This window comes from Pezoporus flaviventris, unplaced genomic scaffold (genome assembly GCF_033815535.1).
Source record: "Pezoporus flaviventris isolate CSIRO_AGI_PZ_B2104156 unplaced genomic scaffold, CSIRO_AGI_Pfla_v1 ptg000063l, whole genome shotgun sequence".
Classification (NCBI taxonomy): domain Eukaryota; kingdom Metazoa; phylum Chordata; class Aves; order Psittaciformes; family Psittacidae; genus Pezoporus; species Pezoporus flaviventris.
In genome coordinates, this window is record NW_026892611.1 from 6,380,474 (window position 1) to 6,398,032 (window position 17,559).

Sequence of the window (17,559 nt, forward strand, 5' to 3'; positions counted from 1 at the left end):
GCAAAGCTGGTTTGTTAGCTAGCTACAGGTGTTCTTGCAGATCCCTCTAGTGCCTGCAAAGGCATTTGACTGGCTTCCCAAACAAAATAAGCCTTGCTAGCTACAGACTGTGCCGGTATTGGTGTTGAAGGGTGCGCACACAAGCCATCTTCACACTGCTCCAGGCCAGGTTTGAGCCCAGGAGGGACCATGCAGATCTGTGCAGGGAGAAGAGGCACAGACTCAAAGCCAAGATTTTTCTGCCTTATGTGAAAGGATTCCAGTACTTTCATTCCCTTTGCTCACATGCATCTCCTGCCTGTGTCAGCAGCTTCAGGGGCTCAGATCAGCCAGGGGAAAACAACGGAACAGAAAGAAGCATTTTTGAGCTTCTCTGATAAATCAACCTGTCTGCACTTTCCCTTCAGCTTCTCCTGCAGCCAATTTGAAGCAGTGCAGTCGCAGCTAGGTTAGAGACTGTGAGCTGCAATGCAAGCCCCTGCATGTAGACAGCACGAGAGACAACCAAACTCTTGCTCTTCCACCCAGGATAAGGCCCAAATCAAAGTATTACTCACTTCTGTACTTTGTAATTCATAACTGGCCAACTCTAGAGAGCAGCAATGGAATAGCAAGAGGTGCCTCTAAGAGCAAACCCACATCCACAGAGGCAGGAAGGATCTGGAACACAAATGGTATTTTTCTCTTTGTAAATGCACATTCTAAAGTTTACTTGTGCTGTTTTCTTAACTACAGCCCCCTCTGATGAAGTGTTGCTTCTTCTAGAAACAAGAAGGATCTTCTGTCCTCCATGGAAGAGGACAGAAAATCCTACATTTACTTTTCAGTTCACTACAGTGGGAACCCAGGGCTGGTGCTTTATTTTGACATGGTGAAACCAAACTGCAAAGGTTGCTCCTAAGAATTTACAATTAAGGTAGAAGCTCACCTGATGAGTAAATCTGTACATTTATCTCTTTCAGAAGACACACACCACCAACAAAGCAGGCCACAGTCCCATTTACACCACAGAGACACATTTCATAGCCAGTACTGTCCCATTTACACCTTGGATAGAGACACATTTCATAGCCAGCAGCGCCCTAATGGAACTCTCTCTTCAACTGAGTAAGCTTGCGTTCAGCAGTTCATTTGTGTCCTGCCTTATTTTATTGATAAGCTTTTCACAAAAAACCTTAGAATGAAACTTCTGCTTTTAGGATAAGCCAGACCATTTTTCACCTTGTTTTTTGTCTCTAGTTGAAATGCCACTGGTATTCTCAATCATATTTTATGTATGAACACTTAAAAAGCTTTGCCTAAAGGACAAACGAGAATTTTCTTTTGTCCTTTCAGACTACACTTCATATATTTTCACACAAAAAAATGTATTGAAACAAGATTTAAACCTGTTATACATTTTTGGAGCTCTCCCTCCAGAGGGAGAAGCAAAGCACATTAACATTTAACGTGGTGGTTTTGTCTTTTTCCCTTTCCTTCACTGTTTGCTGAAAAACTTACAATAGTTGAAAGGTAGAAATGTCAGACAGAAATCTGTGATCTGCCTCAAAATTAAGTTATGTATCACCATAATAAAACAGAGCATTTTTCCTCTCTGGGATTCTCCATCTCTGTAAAGAATCATCAAAGGGACTGCAAATACTCCCAGATGAAGAGATCACAGAGAATGAAGGTCCTGAGAGTATTATGACTAGCTTGACAATCCAATGTGGTGTTCCCTCATACACGGAACAACCCTGTCTTTGATTTATTCTGGTACGTAGGCACAAGAAGGTGCATGTCTCAGTGCACGGCTCATGTACAACACGGCACAGGGCAGCAGCACAGAAACCAGCCACCGCCAAGCTCAGTCTGGGGCTGGAACCAATAACAGAGGCAGCATTCTGAATTCTGCCTGCCATTAACTGGGAAACACAAGTGAAATCTCACGTGAGACACAGGCCACATTCCCTCCTGTTGTTTTCAGGGTGCTGGGATCTGCAGTTTGCACGTAGAAAAAGGGTGATGCTTGCAAGCAGAGAAACCAAAGTTTCTTGGAATTGATACAGAAATAGCTAGCGCTGAACACCAACCCTGAAAGAAACTGTGTCCTTGAGTCCTCTCTGAACAACAGTCCATGAAGTTCTGGTGTTAAATTTAGATCCCTTCATAAACAGCTCAACTGATTCAGCACTGAGAGGGCCACAGGATGCCAAGTGCGTCCATGATGTTCTTCCCAGGCCAGAAGAAACCCTGCATAGTGAAAACAAGAGCTTCAAGCAGGTAGAGGTTTAGTATGATGAAGATGTAAGTTTCTTTAGCAGCTGGGTTCTGCTGAGTAGCTAGGGCTAGAGGGAAGGAAGGTGTGCTATTCCCTATGATGCCCAGTGTCAGGCTCGTTTCTTATTCTGAATGTATTTTGTATGTTTGAAGTTGCAATCTGGTCCTCAAGTTCAGCAAAGCCTTTATTGTATTGTCTCCAGTGTGGCTTCAGAGCAGTCTGTCCATCCTAGAGTAAGCCAAGGTGGTTAAAACCAACTTTCTGACCACACACCTCAACATAAGCACCAGGCGCAAGCCACATTTACATCAATCCTTAAAGTTCTCCCTGTGGAAGTGTGGTGCTCCTGCACAGCTGAACACAATTAGGCAGGTTTGTAACAAGCTCTGCACTGGGGGGCTCCCGTGCTTCCCCATTAGAAGGATGAGGCAAGGCTGGATTTCCCAGAGAATAGCTGAGTGTCAACAAGTGCTGCTCATTAGTGAGACCCAAACCTCCCCAGGCCTGCTGCTTAATTTATGAGAGCCTTGTGATTATGATAAACAGGTGATGCGAGATCACCAGGGGTGGTTCACTTAGTTTGGGCTGGGCAGAATTATGTTCCAATTATGCTTATACAAAGGCATATGCCAAGAACTGTTGTTTTGTTGGTTTCTTCCTTAAAGGTCGTACATGAAGTGTCCCGATAGGGAAACGGGGAAATCCCTCAACTTTCCTGCAACTCTTTAAAGCAAATGAGCAACAAAACCAATAAAGTTTCTTCCCATTAAATTTTTATCCTAAAATTCTGTTACAATACTGTTTAGCAAAACACAGCTATGAAACCTGGTGTGCTTCAAGAGCAGCTCTGTATCTTGCTCTCTACTTACAGCATTCTGATGTATTTACATCTATCAGTAGACTCTTTATGAAGATATGCAGAGAACACAGGCTCAGTTTAATAGTGGGAGGAAGCTGCCCCATATTCAAGGAAGCCCCACAAATCTTTCCCTGTGTCCCCGTCCCCTGGTTTCATCCCCACCTAATCACAGCTGTTTCATATAGTCAGGCACCTCCAGGCCTCTAAACTCCAGCTAGCAAGGCAGACTGTTCAGCTTTAAGAGGATGGATGGACAGGATAGGGAGGATTAATATTCTTGGATGTTTCCCTTTGTATGCAGAAAGCCAGCACAAAGGCACTAATAACCTCTTCAAGCAGAGCACATTTTCTCATGGGGATAATAGCTCAGGGATAGAAAGAGAGAGCTTTTATACCACAAAGGCATGTTATCTTTCTTGTATGAAAAGTAACCATTTGGGGCTCTTCAATGCAGAACTAAGCTACTTTGGATTTTACCTGTGCATTTGCACCTGCGTAAGGACAATTTTGCAATGGCAACAAAACATGGTTTAAGGAGTCTTCTGCCTCCTCACTTGCACCTAATTTGTTTCATAACATAGGGATAGGAATTAAAGGCCTTCGCTACAGTTTAGGCAGCTTGCCAATACCTATTTTATAGCAATAAAATATGTACAAATTAAGGAATCTCATGTGGAAAATTCATTCAGCAGCCTCAAAAGCCAAATGAATGGTAATTACTTCAGACACAATGTGGCGGCAATCAGGCAAGATTGGATCATGCTTTTAAATGTATGTCTAAATTTTTAAGAACCAAGATAATTATGAATTATGAAAATAACCCCACAATGCTACAGCAAAGACAGCGTTTGTGGAACAAGAGATCTTCTTAAGGCCAGAGAAGACTTAATTCCAACACCTGCGTGGGAATAATCAGAGAGCAAATGCAGGGCTGATATTTTACTTCCTAACTTCTGGGCATCATTTTATACTTTAGGATGGCTCTTGGATGCCTTGAGGTACAGAGCAAGTGGAAGCATATAAAGTACAAGGATTTATCCTGCTTATGGAAGCAATGGAGTTGTTTCTAATTCCCATTCACATGTACTGCAATGGGAAAATAAATCTGCCGTCTTAGTTCTCTGTGCAAGTTTTGTTCAATCTGGAAAACTGGCTTAATACACATCCACATATGCAATGCCAACGGAACAAACACAAAGTGGGGTCACTTCTCATGAGGAAAGCTGAACAGATTGAGATCAAGATATCCATTTGTTTTAAAAGAAGACAGGAAAACACAACCATACCTTTGTTGTCTTTTTGAGAAGTCTCCAGGAAACCTTTCCCTTCAGGAAAAAGTACAACAGAATAGGCCTAGATTGAAATTAACCGCCAGAGTGGGAATACTATACATTGGGTATTCTTATTTTTCCCAGAAACTGAAATAGGCACCACAGAAAGGTGAAACAGAGTGTGAGTACTGCGTTCTCCTGAGATGGTTTGGTTTCACCAAAGATCAGGTGGAGAAAAAGACCTTCATGTTACTCAATGTCACTGAAAACGAATGCTTTCTTAAACACAGACAAAATCAAAGCCATTTCTGACTCACCAGCTCAGCCGTCAGTGATCCAGTTCAGGACTGTAAAGCGTTCTTGCTGTGCCCAGCACACAGCCATAGGGTCATGTGCCAGCAGAAGGCTGGGGGTTAACACAGTGCACGCAGACAAGGTGGAAGGGAATAAACATCCTCAGTGACATTCAGGATCTCTTTCTAAAAACACAATCTGACATGTTTAAATCATAGATGTGATGCCACAACCAGTGCTGATGCTTTCATTCTAATTTTTCATGCATTTCTGAGCTGATCCTATACTTTGCTCTGCACACACTGCCCCCTCTTCACACTGCTGCACAGTGTGGGCACCATGGGGCTGATGCAGTGGGTTTGAACTCAATACGTGGAGCCCTTCCTGGTGTCCTGTAGCTTGTTCCAGTGCAGCAGCAGCTCTGTGGTGTTGCTGCCTCTACATGATCAGCTTTAGACTCATTAGTGCACTGGATGTTGTGCAATGTCAAATCCACAGCACTGCAGGTGCCCATGTGAGCACTGGGAGAAAACCAGTTCCTAACAGCTCTGTGCAGTGCACCAGCACCCAGACCTGCTTTGAAACCACAGCAGAAAAGCTGCCTGTTCACATTAGGAACTGCCTAACTAGGCCGAGAGAACCTGCCTGTAACAGGAGATCAATCCCACCACTTCCCAGGCAGTGCTGGTGGCTGTTTTGTCTTGCTGCAAGTTCAGCAGGGGAACACAACTGCTCAGTGCAACTTGAGAGTGAATCATTGTTTTCTGGGGAGTTATTATAATTATTTCGCAGGGAGCCTCTGTTAACACCAACAACAGCATGGCAAGGTCTGACAGCAATTAGACAAAGATAACACTTGGAGCTCCCGCTGATCCCCAAACTTCTCTATCAACCATTGCTGTAAACCAGCTTACGTTATCTGCTCACAGAGTCACGGCAGCAGTGACCTGGGAAGGCTGCCTGGGGGTGGGCACTGCCTTGAGCTCTAAGGGAGGGAACTAAAGAGGGTCCCCCTGGTACCAGAGGGGAGAAGGGGAAGATAAAGCTCCCAGCCCCCTTCCTACCCTCCCTCCAACTCCCATGGAAGCTGCCCACCAGCTACTGCTTCCTATGCATATGTATGTGTTGCTCTTTAATTAAAGCTATCTAGATGAGCCTCATTTGAGAGGCCTCTCCCTGTGGGAAGGTCTAGCACTACTCTCAGGCTCACAGCGGACTAAGTGCCAGCTTAACGCACGAGTGCCCAAAGCCACCATCGTGGCTGACAAGCACAGATGGATTGCCACCAGCTGGGGTTAGGTGTGACAGTGACTGACATGGAACCATCTCCCAGTGACAAATCTGCCCTGCTTAATGCACCCTGGGGCCTCTGCTGAAGGAATCTGATCTTACAGCAGTTCAGCAGGTGGGTACCTTGATGCCCAACTTGTAGGAATTGATTTTTTTTTTAAGCTCAGTGAAGTTTTACCTCTGGAATCTTTTCATTTCAAATGCCCTCCCTCCCCTCTAGGCTGTGCCCCACCAGGAACACCTCTCTTCTCTTGGTTTTTTCTTGAAGCTCTAAATGAAAACCAAGCATTTTTAAATTATCTGAATTCTTGAGGAAGGAATTACTTCTTGATGTATTTTAAGTGTAATTCCCTCTCTTTAAACCTGTTCATAGAAGATCAGGTGTGACAACTAAAATTCCCTCCTGTCCACTCCTACCTTTATTCTTTGCTGACTTTTCAGCCTCTAGCAAAGAAACCTGTTGTGAAACAGGAAAGAAGACACAGCAAAGCAGTAACAGCTCTGACAATTCATAGATCTCAAAACTAAAAATATAAATAAATGAGAAAGCAGAGTAGCAAAAGCACAGGTATGACAGAAAGGGAGAAGGGAGTTAAAACCAGACAGACTGAAGGTATTCCTTTTTCATTTTAAGTTTAAAAATCCAGTAATATCACACAGAGTATTTAAGGAGTGGAAAATGATGCTCAGCAATGAAGATGGGACAATATGATGATGTGATGTTTTACTGCTTCAAACTTGCAACAGACTTGTTTTGTTTCTCACCTACCCCATGTTTTCTGTATCCTCATACCTGGCTACACACATCTGCCACCTGCACCTGGATCTCCTCCTCCTGACAAATAAAAACAATACCCTCAAAATCTCAATGATGTGTCACAAGAAACTTAAACCACCGTTTTATGGGGATAAAGATCGAGGCCTAACATATCCCTCCAAGATTCGGTCACACCATGAGTTCTTTTGCAGAACTGGCAACAGCAAATTCAATGTGACGTCTCTTTCTTTAAGGATTCCCATTACACACACAGTTACTGCTGAGCTTCTGAAGCTCCTGAGTGTTCTGTAATGAAAAGACAAACACAAGGTTCAGGACATTATCTGAAAATGGCCAGAGAATTCCCCTTCCTAGATACTGGAAGCAGCAGACAATGCTTTGACCATGGGAGCAAAAAACCAAGGAGCTTGCAAGGGTAATTCCCATTTCACTGCTACCAGATGAAGATCCAATACAAGCCCTGATTTTCAAGGGGGCTGTGCATGTGGGTGTGTGGTTTACTTTTCACAGCTCAGCATCCCACAGAATAGACACCAGAATTGATTCTGCCTCCCTTCAGGCTAACCACGTGAAAATGCTGACTGACAGAATCACCTTAGGGTAATAAATCTGCCAAGTGTTTTGTTAAACAGCCATTCAGTTTGAAATGTATCCAGGCATTTGAGAATAACAATAGGCTACTGTAATGTATGGTGCATTAATTATACACTTGACAAGAAAATTACCCTTCAAGCCAAGATTACTAAAAACTTTCCTAGGCTTTTCTTACCCTCTCCTGTTAAATACAGTTTTCAGTGTGGCCCTCCCCGAGGTTCTGCCCACCTCCTCCCGCAGAGTTAACCAGCACAGCAATGAGGTTCCAGGGAGGTTTCCACTGATGTTTCACTGAGAACATTGGTTGCTTCCCCAGATTTGGTTATAGCTGCTAAATGATGAATATCAACATAAAAAATAGCCTTGCTTTTCCTCGGTGTTAAGTTTTTCTGATAAACACAATAAAACGCTGCTTCAATATGTGGCTGTATTTACATCCCACACCAGGTACACTTGCACATCTCTGACAATCTATCTGCAAAGAAAAGCCCATCAGCTTTCAAACACTCACCCACATGCTGGTGAAAGAGTAGAATCTCCAGTCTGGGAGGCAATGCAAAGATGCTGTAAATTGGTGTAAGAATCCAACAGAAACCTGAATACCCTGTTACAAATGGAACATAATTTGTGTGGTTTCCAGGCAAATACTCCCTGATCCCTCTAACAGCTCTTGAAGCTTTTGCGGTCAAGGGCTAAGTCCAGATGCCCTCAGTAATGCGGTAAGATAGTGCTTCTGCACCCCGGTATCTCACCTCTCTGCTGCCACAGGCACCTGCATGAAGCTAAGCCATTTCAGAAACTACATCTTAAAACCAGTAAATTCTTCCCTAATCCTGACTCTGGGCTGTAGAAACAGAACCAAAGGTCACAGGAGTGCTGTAAGTGTCATGGGGGGACTTTGTTCTGTAATAACTTCCAGTACAAACTTCTACTCAGAAGTTTTGGGATGTGAAAAATTCTGTGTCAAAGACTTAAATTCTGCATCCAAGATGACTAATTCTTAATTTTACTATAGTAACTTCCTAAATACAATCGCCAGTTATGCATTTGCCTGAGTAAGAATCTCCTGACACACAGCACAATCCTCTAGTGAGATTTCAGCATTCATGCACTGTTGCCGATATGGAAAAGCACTTCTAGTCCTGCCAAGACATAAGTGCTTACTAGCAGAGAAATGTCTCAAAACTGTACTGAAATATAGACTATAGAGTATATTATTAACTCCATAGACTAAAGAATATATTACATATGCTTTAAGTTGAATTAAAATTTAAAGCTCTCATAACTGAACACTCAATTTCCTGTAATTTGAGGTACAAGCATGACTTAGAATCAAACACATCTGAAAACCAGCACCACTGAGATCTGCCACCCCAAGGAGCAGTCTGCAAGTGTATGTATTTTTAGCATAATGCCATGCTTCCTTTTAACTGGGTGCAGAGAAATTCTATGAGTTTAAAGCACAATTTTTTAGAAGTTACATCTTTTATAGTCTGCTTTATTGTTGGTTTTGTAAACTCACTATTAAAATAAATGAACAGGCAACATGGATTAACAGCCCACTCCAGCTTAACTGTTCTACACCCTGCTTTACCCAATCACATTAGCTTGTAATTTATTCTAATGTAGCATGTATTTCCCTTTAAAGCCAATTTCTATTCCTTAGGCGTGCGCCTAAATGCCTTTCAGATTAACCTCTCTGATCAAAAGCGCACACAGCTCAAGCAAAATCTCTCCTTTTACCTCAATGAGCTGTTTATTATTCTTCTCTCCAGAAGCTGTGATCAGCTTGGTACCATAACCGTGTTCTCTTTCAAGGAAAGCTTCAGGTGGAACAACAGAGTGGCCTACATGCTTAAAGAAAGCAAATCAAACTAACATACTGTGCTCTTATGATGGCCAAGAGGGGCTGTGCACCAGAGAACAGACTTCCCAATAGTGAGGTCAGTCAGTACCAACAGATGCATCCTTTCACAGCTCCTGGCAATAATCCAGCACGTGCCCAAGTTACAACCCAGTTCTAAATGTCTCTGACCTCAAGGCTAGCACAGCTGAAGTCCTGTTGCTGTTTATTTCAGTAGAAGCCAGGTCTATCTGGTTTCAGCCACAACTGGCAAACAGCTGAAGCCTCGTGTGTGTACCTGCACATTTAGAGAAGTTACAGAATTTCAGAGCAGAGGAGTGACATGGGATGAGATGTGGTTGATGGGAAGGAAGTTTAGGAGAAGGAGCCAGAACGCAAGGGATGCATTATGGTAATAGAAACTCACAGAGAGAAGGCTTTGTCCAGGATAAAATTGTTTGGTACCTGCCAAACACTGAAATATGAAACCTGGAGCCTCTCATTCCCAATGGTTCAAACCATGTTCCTGTTCCACTACCCTTCTCTCTAAAATACATGTACACAGGCTGCAGAGTTTCCACAATGTAGCCCCACTTCATTCGAGCTCTTGGGTAGAACTTGACATGAAGCATTCTAACTCAAGGGGTTTGTGCTGGCTTAACACCATTTCCATCATCAATAGACTTCTTTCTCCCCAAAGAGAGGTATTACATACTTCATACAAGCAGTCAGGTTTATTTTAATCTCTACAACATCACCTCAACATTTAATAATGCATCAAGGGAATCAAAAGAGAATGGACCAAAAACCAGGCCTGAAGTCTTCCTCACAATTTTCAGCTTACTAATTCTTGCTTCATCCCATCACCTTGATGACTGAGTGTCTTCCACAGAGGTGGTCACACTGCTGAGCTACATTCCCAAACTTGCCAAATTTCATCTGAAAATCAGGTACACTGGAATTGCCATTGCTCTGCTGTAAGTATCTCACTTGTCTGACATGAACCAGAGCCCTTGGTTCACAGCTTCGTCAGACCTACAGCTTCAAGGACTCAGTCTGGACCACAGGCTTCAAGCAGCAGACAGTGCCCAGCACTGTGACACTGCTCAAGTGACTGTGCCCGCAATCAGGGCTGCATAGCTCAACCATGGCCACAGCTGCCAACATCACCCTAGTGCTTCCTGACTGCAGATTCAAGAGTCGTTACCATCACAGATCTCCTCCTCAAGCACTCTTTTATTCTTCTTCTCAAACAAGATAAAGCGATTAAGAATCTAAGTCTCTCTTTAGACAGCCTGATTTTCAAATCTTGCCTGTAACCCCTTCCTAAATAGTTTCCAATTTGCCAACATCCTTTTTAAAGCTCTCACATCAAAATTGGACACACATTTCTGATCATCAAGTGAGAGCCCTCAAGGTAATCAGCACAGTTCTATTGAGCAGGTTTCCATTTTACAGCTGTGCTGTCACCACTCATTGCCTTTGGGCTGCATGCGCTCAGTTTGTGCTGCATTTGAACAGGGCTTTCTTTGGCGGAAAGGACAAAAAAAAGAAATGATTGCTTTCCTGCAGTTCAGTGTGTGCTTGGTGTAGATCCTACCCAATTCCATTACACAGATTCACAGAATCACAGCCTGGTTTGTGTTGGAAGGGACCTTAAAGCTCATCCCGTTCCAATCCCCTGCCATGGCCAGGGACACCTTCCACTAGAGCAGCTTGCTCCAAGCCCCTTCCAACCTGGCCTTGAACACTGCCAGGGATGAGGGAGCCACATCTCTGCTTCCAAAATGAGGTGTACTTAAGGCTTTTGTACTGAGGAGTAGGGGGACATGAGCAGAAACCAAGATGTAAAAAATATCCCCCTAACTTTAGAGAACTGAACATCATGTGGCCACTACAACCCTGACCACTGACAGCACAGCTCTGCAGCTGGCAATGTCTCTGTGGTCTCCATGCTCAGGAGCACAGGATGCTGCAGATGTTGAAGAGGAATCTTGGCTGTGATGACTTTGAAGACATCAGGTTACAAAATGGAAAATCCCTTCCCACCAGGCAGTGCAATTCCAGTTGGCCATTGCCTTGCACAACTTCCAGGGATTACTGGCAACTTGTGTAGGCAACTGTGCAGCTGTAAAACATCTGGCTGTATTTCACAGGGTGAGCACACACTTCCTAGGTCCCACTTCACAGCTGTATGACAGCAGCACTGGCTGCTGACAAGTAGTGCTGTGTCTCTAAGAGCCACTGTGATACGGTCCCAAACCAGAAATGCCACAGCAGTCACATCACAAGAGACACTGGTGCCAGGAATCACATCAGTCAGATTTTGCTTTCCCACAAAGTACATTTTCTAGATATCTTCCATGAGAACATGCTCTGTACCAGCACTGCCAGAAACAACCTGGCTCACTGCAACTGAACACCAGCCTTGCAGGCTGTGTGTTCATGAGCTTGAAGTGCTTTAAGCATATCAAATACTTAACTCCGCTCACTGTGATGTTAAAAAGGCTGCCAAAACTGCAAAGCTTGCAGAAGGAGAGAAAGCACAAGAGGAGGTTAAAACCAAACAATAGCATTAAAGAGATGTAGAAGTCGGTGACAGCAGGAGATTCCAGGTACCCATTAAAATCTCTGTTCTCCCCTAACCTAGACATAGTCATTTCCATCCTTTCCCCCTGAAGCCAGTAAAACAGCATTAAAAGAAAAAAAATCAACAACTGTCCTACATTTACACAAGTGGAACAGTGAAAACCAATGAAAGCCACTTGGCATCTTTATAAGACAGTTCAAATAAAAATTAATGGCACATGTAATAATAATTCCGAGAGTATTTTGTTTCCATTTATATCCAGCTAAGAGACAATTTTTGGTGCATTTGGTTTTATAGATCTGTGTATATGCAGCAAAGTAGAAATCCTGCACATGGGCAAATAAATAAGAGGCTATGACTGGCTGACAGCAAGATTTGTAGAGCTAATTAGTTCAATGAATAGGAAAGGCACTCAAAATAACAGCTCATCAAATAGTTCTTCATACAAGAGAGATCTGTCACCCTGCCTATGCTGAATAAATATTTTTACTGCCTTCCAGAGATCAGTGCCAACGGAAGCAAATAAAACCAGAACACAACAATGATAAAACCCCACCAAACTCCACTGACTCCAACCCTCCCAGGCAGCTGCCAGGCTGTCCATAAAGGAAAGGTCCTCAAACATCCATAAACCCTGTCGTGTCGCACAGCGCAAGAGCTGCACGTGCTCCTGTTGGTGCATTACATCCTTTCTTGCACGGCTCTCTGTTACCAATGCACTGTGCTGGAAATCACGGTTCGTTAGGAAGACAGAACATATTCCCAAAGCACACTCACGGCCTCGTGGAAATGGCAGCACCTTGGGCAGACATTTGAGGTCAATTCAATTCTGTGAGAGCTCGCTGCAGAAGTGCTGTCATCAGACAGAACAGGTCTGAGCAAGTGCCTTGTGGTGGGGGCCCATGGGGTGAGGTAGTGAAGATTAAGGAAATAATCACGCTTTGAACTAGTAACAGATTAGAGTACAATCAACAGTGTTCTATAGGCAGGATACTAATAACACTGTGGGGTTTTAAAGCCCACAAGTATTACCTGATTCAATCCCTTCTCTCAGGGACAGCTTCATCCCCTCAGGAGAACTTCTATGAAGTACATAATTATGAGAGGCAAACCAGGTTACAAGAAGCTGTTCTGGGCACAACACTTGGTTACAGTGAGCAACATAAAGCACTCACCCATCTGTATCTCATCCTTCTTGATGCAGAAGAGTAAATAACATACTGAGTTAATAACGAGTATCAAGAAAAGAGGAAGAACAAGGAAGCACGGAGGAAGCACAAAGGCAGCTGACTGAAGCCAAAAGCAAGGACCCTACCCCTTCTAGTAGCAAGTGCTGAGCAGGACAGAGAGAAGGGAAAGGTTCACGTATAAAAGCAGCCAACAGGAGGGAATCACTCACACAGGTACCATGAGACAAATTCCCCCAAAGGGCCCCGAGAGCTACTTTACATCTGGTCACAAATGAGCCTGCCCCATCCCCAGCAGCTCCTGCCAACTGTTACCAGCAGAACTGTCCCCCTTACAGAGAAATGTAATAATGTTAAATAGTCCAAAGTAATTCATGGCTTACATGGTTTTAGTATTGACATTCAAGTGCACCATCAGCTCCTCTGGTGAGTGATATTTCTAATTGATTTGAAATTGTGATATACCTATTATTCAATCAACTCAGTTTTGCAAACTCAATTGAGATCTGAAACCAGGCCAAGAGATATAACGAGACTGTAGCAGCTACATATTTAAAAGAGGAGAAAAAGTAAACCATCTGTTTGCTTATGTATAGTAATATAAAACATATCCTTGCCATCTCTTTTGATTTTGCCACTGTACTCCTTTGAAGAGCTACACAGAAGAAAACTGCTTCGGCTATAGCTGGCTTTCATCATCCTCCCCAAATCTTAGTCTTCTTTTACAGCAAATCATTACAATTCTATTCATCTTTTTATGCCTATAATCCAGAGTTTCAAGCACACTCTTGGATATAAAGGCCATTTGGGCCAAACATAAATTGATGAAATGTTGGCCTTGTCTTCTAAGCATTTCAAAATGGTCACATATATTTCAGCATTTGAATTTTTCTAAAGCAGAGCCGCAGCAGCGAGTGAAGAACTGAGTAAACTCACATCTGAACAGTAAATTCACATCTGAATTGGTGATTTAACTTCTTACCACTGCTTTGTCCAATCTTCCTGAGCTTCCTTTTGAACAAAGCTGTTCAACGGGCGCGTTTCCACCCAGATACTGAGCCTGGCTCTTGAGAACACGCCACAAAAAGGGTCAATTGTCATTTCTGTCCCACTCCCCTTGTGCTGCCCCTGCGGGGCTCAGTAACATTTCCCAGGTTGACTGAGGCACGTGGCCAGCGTGAACAAAGCCCACACTCACAACTAGTATCACCCATAACAGATTGTTTTTCTCCTGTGCTCACCCTCTCATACCAAGTTCTTGTGTGTGAACAGGCCACAGCCAGCGCTGCAGCTGGGACTGAGGTGCACCAAGTTGCTATTTCCATTACCCAGCCCCATTTCCAAGCTTTAATCCGTCAGCAATTCCAATCCACCGGTATCCCACAGCAGTGGGGTTATCCCACATGTACAAATCAAGCTGCAAATGACAAGCTAGCCATTCTGACTTACCACAGCATCTACATCCAGCTTGGGTTTAACTTCGGAGCCTGTTCTTAGTACAGAAAGGGAATTCATTTCATCCTGTACAAGAAACAGCAAAGAAATTGAAATGGAACACTGGGGAAAGCATCTCCTAATGGTTTTCACCAAATTTATTCATATAGAATATAGAGGAAAAAATAAAGGAAAACCTAATGTACTTTTTGCACCACAAAGTAACACTGAATTCAACCTTGTTCCTGAGCACTGGGAGTTTCAAAGCTGGGTATGTAGGTCAGGTACACAAGCCCCATAGAAATGCAACTTCATGAGGTTATTTCTGAAACACTTACTCTGAAAGAACACAGATATGGACAAATTCTTTGGGAGCTGAAGTCAGCACAGGTCTTTCCACTTGGGATGAAACACCAGCAGAGAGCTGACATCTTTTATCTTTCCAGGTGTCAGTTTTGGCCTCTGCAAAAAGGTGAAGTACAGAATCCTCCTGCACAAAAGGGAAAATTCATTCCTTTCATGAGCATGAACCCTTTAGCCCTGAAAATGCTCCTTCCTCTGACAGTCCAGGCAGTCCATGACTCCATCTTGTGACACTGGCAAAAGATGTGAGCACCCACAGGGTGTTCTGTGTGCAGCTCCAGGCATGGGGAGGTTTGGGGTATCCTGCAGTAACAGCCAGGGGTGGCTGTGCACATTTCCATGAGCTTTACAGAAGAGCAGCACAACAGCACAGCAATGTAACTGTAACTGAATCTGTGCTGGAGCAGCTGGATCTAAATCAGGACTAAAGCTAAGCCTGTGTAAATGGGTCGTGTGTAAAAGGCAGCGGCACGGCTCATACACGACTGAAATGGAGGTAAGTGTTGTACACATTTAAGAGCTGGGAGCACAGCAATTACTCTGCATTTTTTGTCAGGAAGTCACCACAAAGCACGTGCAATCCCTTAATGCCAACAGAGAGAGATGTTGCTTCAAGTCTGCTTTATGTGTGACAGTGGAAGAAAGAACAAACTGATCAAAATACTGCACCCTGTGTCTTTCTACAGCATACTTAGAGAGGCAGAAACTACTAATTCAGAGGAAATTCCTTCATCTAATATTATTCTGGTTCTAAGATCATGTTAGGCTGAAGTAATTCCCCTGGACTGTTGTAGCCCAAAGTATCTGCAGGGGACTGAGGAGAGACTTCTGCAATATGAAAAGGAGTAAAAATTGATCAGTGAAACATTTCAAGAACCAGGAAGTCCAGCCTTGGTAATAACAATATTAATATAACACCATCAGTAACACTCTGTTGTGTGAGCAGCACATGTCCATCATTCCCTTTAATGTGACTTTCAATCTTCAGGTTTTCTTCCATACCCATGAGAGCTCAGAGCATCTTCTCTCAAGCCAATCTAATTATACCAGTAAAAAATGGAATGAAATAGTCCCATTCATAGATTTAGTTCCCCCTCCTGCATTATGGCACCTTCTTTTGTTTTAGTGCTAACTGTGAAATGAAACAATGATGAAGCACACCAGGAGCGCGCAGATGAGCACATACAACTTGCTCAACTACCTTCAGTGTCTTATGTAATGTTCAATATTGATTTTGATTCAATGAGACTTCTATTAGAGTTATCTGTTCTAGCCAGCTGCCAAATGTACCTGCTCAGTAATGTGTCCAAATTCATTAACAGTTTTGTTTTAATAATATTTCATTTTAAAGTTTAATTTTATCCACACATTAGCTTCATATTACTTATGCAAATAAAAGCTTTATGGCTATATTAGCAATAATTCATTATCATTCCCTACTGGCTTAGTGAAGGAATTTGTAACTTTGGAGTATATCCAGAGCTTTTAATTGAAGATACTAAGGGAAGCCTACATTTTGTTAGAATCATTTGCACATACAAATTAACTATGATTAGCATAAGTCTCTCCAACTCTTTCCAGGCTCCCAGGCAGATTGTCTAGGATAGGACTTTTCCCCAAGTCCTGTCTGAAGGGTAATGTACTCAAGGTGGAATCCAATAAGCATCCTGGAGTAAAGAGGCTGTGGCTGCTGCAGCTGGGATCCAAGGCAAGCCAGTAATCTGTTCCCTTCCAGCAACTTGGACCGGGTAGGAGCGAAGGATGGAAATACCAAGACTGTATGGTCATGTTGCAAAACCACGTATGGTTTAGCTGCTTGGGCAGAGAGGGTATGTTTTGGTGGAACTTTACTATTTTCTGTTGCTTTACGTCTTCATAACCAGCCCCCGGTACGGAACTTACAATGACTAACTGGAGAGAATACTGCAAGTAGATGGACTTGGTGATAATTACTTACCAGGTCAGTATCACCACAGGTAGTCTTGCAGGGCTGGGTCTTCTGTGTTCCAGGGTTTCTGTCTCCAATCCAAAGGTAGAGGACTGGACCCTAAATCATCTCAGAAACCTATTAAGAAAATTACTATGTAGGTACTCCTTTCTTTGTGCTCTAAATGAGCTCTTGTTGGATGAGGAACCGACTCATGTTTACTTTATTATGTCCCAAGTCACATAAGGACTGTGGGTATCTTCCCCATCTCCTGCAGAAGACGTTTTAATTAGCCAATTATATTAGTAAAAAGCAATCTAATTTCTAGGCCAAACAATAGCATGGCACAGATATTAAAATCAAATTAGCAAGCCACTGCAGTGTTTTCCTGTAGCATGCAAACCCCACCTCCTGCCCAGATAATTATGTCTGCGTAGTGATCTGTGGCACGGAGAAAACACACACACGCTGTGAGTAATGAACACGGTGACAGGTGTTAAGAACTTCCCTCTACTGTCTCTCTCCACCTTTTGCCCTTTTAATTTAGTTTATTAGTAATCACGGTGTGTCCTTTAAATACATGCTTTAGAAAACAAACAGCAGCAAGTGCTGCTCCAGGAGATTCCGCTCCTGGTGCGCTGCAGACTTCCTGCACGACTCCAGCAAAGCCTCACAATTTCTATGCACTCTGCTGTAATAGGACAAACGCCTTCCCACCTCTTCCCTCCCTCCATGTCAAGTCAGTGTTGGGAGAGAGAAGAGGCCTCACCATGTCCTTGTGTCTGAGGCAGAGCAGCAAACCCCCAGGCATTCGCAGCTCAGGATTGTTAGACAATGGCAATGGTTTTCTCCACAAAGAAACTCCAGCC

General features: G+C 43.3%; 2 long non-coding RNA genes across 2 annotated transcripts; both read right to left on the minus strand.

Moving 5' to 3' along the window:
* Positions 1-572: 572 nt before the first annotated feature.
* LOC133277979 (uncharacterized) lies at positions 573-6,808 on the minus strand. Its single transcript, XR_009746412.1, has 4 exons — positions 6,740-6,808; positions 6,392-6,431; positions 6,153-6,244; positions 573-660 (listed from the first exon to the last, which is right to left on the minus strand). It is a non-coding gene; the product is annotated as an uncharacterized LOC133277979 (long non-coding RNA).
* Positions 6,809-13,933: 7,125 nt separating this feature from the next.
* On the minus strand, positions 13,934-17,294 carry LOC133277978 (uncharacterized). Its single transcript, XR_009746411.1, has 4 exons — positions 16,721-17,294; positions 14,739-15,591; positions 14,416-14,487; positions 13,934-14,032 (listed from the first exon to the last, which is right to left on the minus strand). It is a non-coding gene; the product is annotated as an uncharacterized LOC133277978 (long non-coding RNA).
* Between the last annotated feature and the right edge of the window lie 265 nt (positions 17,295-17,559).